This window comes from Pongo abelii, chromosome 6, assembly GCF_028885655.2.
Source record: "Pongo abelii isolate AG06213 chromosome 6, NHGRI_mPonAbe1-v2.0_pri, whole genome shotgun sequence".
Taxonomy (NCBI): Eukaryota; Metazoa; Chordata; class Mammalia; order Primates; family Hominidae; genus Pongo; species Pongo abelii.
The window spans coordinates 68,334,830-68,341,433 of NC_071991.2; the positions used below are offsets into that span (position 1 = coordinate 68,334,830).

General features: G+C 36.4%; 1 long non-coding RNA gene across 1 annotated transcript; it reads right to left on the reverse strand.

The window, feature by feature from the left end:
- Positions 1 to 1,031: 1,031 nt before the first annotated feature.
- LOC134761770 (uncharacterized) lies at positions 1,032 to 4,267 on the reverse strand. Its single transcript, XR_010140868.1, has 3 exons — positions 4,150 to 4,267; positions 3,278 to 3,395; positions 1,032 to 1,136 (listed from the first exon to the last, which is right to left on the reverse strand). It is a non-coding gene; the product is annotated as an uncharacterized LOC134761770 (long non-coding RNA).
- Between the last annotated feature and the right edge of the window lie 2,337 nt (positions 4,268 to 6,604).

Genomic DNA, 6,604 nt, shown 5'->3' on the forward strand with positions numbered 1-6,604 from the left:
TTCTCTGAAATGTATGGACATATAAGTGACATTCTGCTTAATTATGATTCATCATTCATGAAATATCTTCAAAGCATAGATATTAGAACATATCTGTCTTAAATATAAAACATGATTAAATTATTCTTTGATTATTTACATATCTTTCACTCCCTACTCAAACTCTCATCAGGATTCCACAGTGTTAATACCTGTCTTGAAACAATTCCTCTTTTTGTTACTGTAACTCTCCATCCTCCATTTCCCATCTGCCTTTCTGGCCAATTTTCCCTAATCTCGTCCCAAGGTCTTCTAGTCAACCTCCAAACTTTGAAGTACGTGAGCTCTATCCCAGGCTCTCCTTAACTCTTTATCTACAATCTCTCCATAGATTACTTCATCTCATTTCATTTATTTAAAACCCAATTACATGTTGATGTCTCGCAAACCATATCTCCAGCCTTGATTTCTCCACTGAGTCACACACTCACATATAAAACTATATAATTGACATATCCTCATCAAAGAAAAACAGTTCTTTTACACTTTAACATATAGTGAACTGAAATCCTTGTTTTCCACCCATGCCCAAACCAGCTACTCCCATTTCAGTAGCTTAATTTTTAAAACCATCTTAATTTTTTAAACCAAAACCTTCCTACAGTTTTGGGGAGGTCATCCATGATTATTTGTATTCCTTGTTTTCTAAAAACAACCCTTTAACAAGTCCTGTTGATGCTAGTGCCAAAATATATTTTTTTCCATATGTGTTTTCCTCTATTTGCAATGTCACTAGCTTAGGATTAATCACTACTCCCTTGCATACATTACTACAATTACATCTTACCCTTTCTCCATGCTCTGGTTTTTCCCTTTGTGAATCAATAGATACCTTTATTATTTAAACTAGAATAAACTTTTTAAAAATGGCACAAGGGCAATGCCATTCCCTGGAATAAAACCATTACTTTTCAATGGACTGTGACTCTACAGGCCAAAACAAGGAAATCCAAATCAAGTTGGCTTAAACAATGAAAAACATTTATTAACTTACATTTTTAAAATCCAGAGCTCAAAATTGTCATCAAAGTCCCATTTTCTGCTTTCTTCTACCATCCACAGTGTTGAATTTCTCCCAATGACAGCTCATAAGATGTCTACAAAATGCAATCAGGACAACAAGTTGTTTTCATGTCCAAAAGGAAGGAGCAAGGGTCCTGTGGTTTTCCCTGGAAACAATGTATTGACCACAGAGTTGAAATATGCTGATAGGCCCAAGCCAACCAGGACCCAATCATGGAAATGGAGAGGAGTCAGCTTCCTCTTGAAGTACATGATCAATGCATAAAGGAAGGTAAGACTCAAAAAGTAGGGAACATCAAAAAGAAGAAAATGGAAGTTAAGGAGGCAACTAACAATATCAATGATTCCTAGCAGGTCAAGTGCTTATGATCCATTTCTGTTTCCCTGCTCTTCTCTCCATCAGTTGAGCATCAATCTCTCTCTTGCTTACTTGTGATGTCAGGGACACTGGCTGCTTACTTTGTTCTATCATGCTGAGAATCTCTTTCCTACCTCAGATTATTTACACTTGCTGCTCCTGCCTGAAACACTTTTTCCCAGGCAGCTCTTCAAATGACTGGTTCCTTTTGTTCTCTCATCTAAACTCAGAACACTGCCTCTTTGGCTTTAGTAAACCCTGGCAGTTGTACACACCAACCATCTAACCATGTAGTCTTAGAAAGCACTGTATCTCTTTGGGATTGCATCACATGCAATATAATTACTTAAAAAGTCATTCTACCTTTAATTACTACAATTTATACATTATGAACTGAAATAGATGCTTCATTTAATCTAAAAACAGTTACTTGCTATTTTTCCCTTTGAAACAAAAGGAAATTCTCAGAGGAGTATAGAAGAACCAATTTCTTGAAACCTGACCAGAAAGTCAGTTGTAAGAGCAACAGCCCGACTAAAAGAAAGAATGTAAACTAAAAGATGTGGAGCTATTGAGTCAGGGATTATGGCTACAATGGCCCCAGTAGATCAGCCATTTACCACCTGGTTGGTTACTACAATGCTTTCCTTTTAGAAGCACTACCTAAAAGAATCCCAACTCTTATTATAATGTGATCATTCTTTTAATGAATATCAGGACCTTGGACTGGCCAATCCAGCACATGAAAATCACTAAACACATGAAAATCACTAAGTTAAACCTGTAGGAACATGACTGAACTCTGAAAATTGGATACGGTGGATGAAAACAAGAATCAGCAATGTTTAGCACTTTCACCACTACCAACGATGAAAGAAACTGTAAGTTGATATGAAAGCTTGCAAGGTACTCTGATATTTTGGAAAAAGCTAAATATAAGATAATCAATTTAGGAAAAAATATTACAAGAAAAATGTCAGAATAAAATGAGGTACCAGAGAACTTTGATGCGGGAGCTGCCTTTATGTACGGAAGAGTAGACTAATTGGCAACACCAGCAGTTCCCCAAGTAAATTGGGCTGGGTTTGGGCTGTATCCTTATGAAACCTAATTCTAGCAGTGACTTTGTTAAATATTGATCACCAAGTGTCTGTATGTGAAGACAATTACCCAAGGGAAATGGGCTTTCATACATATACTTTCAAGGTAACAATGGGTGCTAACACTGGCCTTATTTTAGAGCCTGCTAGATCTCTGACACTCTTTCACTATTCAGTTTAACATTGCAGCAACGACTTAGGAGGGTTCTTGAATTATTTGTCCTGTCCTTATCTATGTATGCCGTTTTTGCAACAATAGTGTATGTCAGATTCCAGTATCTGATAGGTTAAAAATGTAAAATATATGCATTTTACTAAAATAAGACAGCACCTATTGTAAGAAGGATCATTATTTTATATATAACACTAAAAATGACTTAAAATATTGCCAATTCGATGACAAAACATGACCAGTTGTAAAAGGCATTCTCATTTCTGAGTTGGCAAAATGTTGAAAAAAATGTGCATCTGAGGATAGAAGAAATATAATTGTAACAGACAGAATTTAAAGCTAATCTTGATTTCTAAGCTTAGATTTACTAATTCACAGTTTCCTGGATCCCAGAAACTGTGGATTAAGTTACTAAACTGTTAAGCTACTAAAAAAAGGGGATACAACTGTAACTCTAACACTTTGGGAGGCCACAGGGATGGATCACTTGAACCAAGGTGTTGGAGACCAGGCAGGGCAACATGGCAAAACCCCGTGTCTACAAAATGCTTCTTTTAAAAAACAGCTGGGCATGGTGCCACATACCTGTAGTCCCAGCTACTTGCGAGGCTGAGGTGGAAGAATCACTTGAGCCTGGGGGGTGGAGGTTGCAATGAGCTGAGATCGTGCCACTGCATTCCAGCCTGGGCGACAGAGTGAGACCCTGTCTCAAAAAAAAAAAAAAAAAAAAAAAAAAAAAAGTTTTTAGTATATTTGGAATTTAACATTTTCAATCTATACACCTAAAAAGTAAACTGAACTCTCCCTGCCTGGAATTTTAATATTACTTTCACTTACCTCTATACATTACAATGTTCAAGTGAGGGTTTTGGAGCCAAAGCTTAGTAGATAGTTGACATTGACAAGTTATACAAATTCTTCATGACTCAGTTTGTTCATTTGTAGGTAGGGAAAATAATACAGGTAATAGTAGTTCTCTTGTCATATCATTGGAAGATTTAAATATATATATACAGTGTTCACAATGAATGGTGCCTAGCACATAGCATGCTCTGAGAAAAGGCAAGCCATTTTTATCACTGCACATCTATTCAAAATATGCATCTCAGTAATGCAGAATTAAGTTCCATTGACATGCCTGTGGAAGGAGGAACAGAGAAAAGGAAAAGAAAGTGTTCCAGATGCTACAGCTAAGTAACAAACCATCTCTAAACACAGTTCTGTATCTTAAAAGAGTGATTTTTTAATGTTCACTGATTTTTGTGGGTCAGTATTTCACACAGAGCACAGCTCCTGATGTCAGAGGCCTCAGCTGGGAAGATTTGAAGGCAAGGAGAGGAGGGTGTGACTCAACTGCTGAGGATTAGAATCATCTTAAGCAGTCTTCACTAACATGTCTGGCAGTTGATGCTGGCTGTCAGCAGGGACCTCAGCTGGTCTGTCCGCCAGAAACATACCTGTGTATTCTCCATGTGGTCTCCCAATGTGGACTAGTTTTGGTTCTCACAGCGTGGCAGCTGGGTTCCAAGAGCAGACATCCAAAGAGAGCCAGGCAGAAGTCTTATTACTTTTATGACCTCATGTTTGAAGTCACATAGTGTCACATAGTACCACCAGATTTATGAGGAAACAAGAAACCCACATTTCAAATGGAAGGAGTGTCAAGGTAACATTGAAAGAGGAGCACGTGAATTGAAAGATATTGTTGCAAGCTATTGAGAAAACACAATCTGACGGAGAGTAAGAGAGATAGTGAGAGACAAACTTTTAAGACAACCTGAAAGATGACTACCTCTAATGGCACCGCCATATGACAAAACAATTTGAGGATGCACTTAATTTTGAAGAGTCAAATAACCATTGCCTAAACACAACAATTCATTCAGAACTGTTAAAAGCATACTAGGCTTCTATACTTTGAAAGAGAATGGACTATCACAAATTTTTCAAAGCCACTTCTGAAATTAGGCAGTGCAAAGGTAACAAACAAAATAAAGGTTTTTTTCAGATATATAGATAATCAGGACTTATCATAAACTAGGTAAGGAGAAAAATTCAGTCGAGCTAGCATGTGCCTAGAAAATGAACAAAAAACAACTCTATTTGTAAGCATTCTGTTCATTTTCAGGACTAAGTTGTAAAATTCTTATGATTTAAAAATAGTGGTCCTTTATTGTGCACTTGTGTGCAAAGAGCCTTAGTGGAATGTGCACTTTTTAAATATCTGATCTTTGTAACATTATGAAATTAGTATATTTCCCTCCAATTTATAGATAAGAAAGCTAAAGCTCAGTCTAAATAATTTAACGAATTCTACCTGCATCCCAAATTCATGCACATTCTATTATCAAAGACTACTTTTGGTTTGTTTATAAAATTATCTTCCAGAGGACACTTAAGTTAAAAATAACCCAGACATTTCTGGCCAGAGTTTGAAATAGGGCCAGGTTAACTTTGAGTATTTTTGTAAAGATTATGAACCGGGAGGAAAAAAATAAATTAATTTGAAACGGGTGGACAGCAGATATCTTAAGGAAGATTTCTTAATGTGACAAAACACAAATTTTGAACAAAGAGAAATAAATATTGAGAGAGAGTTCCAGAAATCAATAAAGACAAAAAAGTAATAGATATACACATCTAAAGTAGTCTGCATCGATTGGCTGGAAGAATAAATATAGATGTTAAACCAATGTTTCTGAAGCTTAATATTGCCATTAAAAAAAAAATAAACATTTACAGGAAAATGTTTCAGAACTTTTAACATAGCAGACTTTTTCATTTTTCTTTGTTCTTCTTTGACTTCTCCTTAGGTAGTGACCTGAGCCTCCCTCAGGGACATCTTTAGATTTGTCTCTTTCTTTTCTTTTCTTTTTTTTGAGATGGGGGTCTCACTCTATCTCCCAGGCTGGAATGCAGTGGCAGGATCACAGATCACTGCAACCGCCCCCTCCGGGCCTCAAAAGATCCTCCCACCTCCGCCTCTGGAGTAGCTGGGACTACAGGCCCGTGCCATCACATCCTGTTAATTTTTGTTTTTTGTTTTGTTGTTGTTGTGTTTGTTTGGTAGAGATGAGGTTTCACCGTGTTGCCTCAGCTAGTCTCAAACTCTTATGATCAAGCAATCTGCCCATTTCAGCCTCATAAAGTACTTGGGTTACAGGCGTGAGCCACCAGGTCCAGCCTACATTTTTCATATTGTCTAGATTAACATGCCCTTTCCACTTTCCCTCAGATAATAGAGTATTTTATTGAGCTAGTAAGATTTTGTTATTTAGAAAGTTTTTTTCAGTATAGTCAAATAAAGGGATTTTTGTTGTAGTTTGATATGTAAGCCAGAAGGAATCCTGAGTATTTTAAACATGTGTCACAGCACAAAACAAATTATAAAACTTTATAAAAGATAATCTGATACTGATACTTCCATCCAAGTAGTGCATAAAGCTCTCTTATGAAGCTGACTATTTACCTAACATCTTGCTGAAGTTAGAAAAACACTTTTCCTTCTTAAATTGAGAAGCATGACCAACTTTTAATGTACAGACACGCAAGCAGAAAATCCAAAAGCAAGTTAAGAATATTAAGCTACATTCTTTCCACAAATAAGCTAGTTCTGACTATTTAAAAGAAGGAAAAAGAAACACTCTTTTCTAAAGCCTTACCCAATAAGAGTTTACATAACACTGTCTTATAACCAAATGCCAAAATCACCCTGACTAGTTTTAGAACCAAATTATTACTTGAATACATTTGAGAGTAATTTTAAATGTGAACAAGTTTACACACATACAAAGTACAGTGAGCCAAGAAATAAAACAGTGGTGGGTGGTGGGAGTCATTCTTGTTTTGGGGTTATTTTTTTAACTGTCTTTCTATATTACCTAAAGCTAGTTACCTTTGATTTAAATCCTT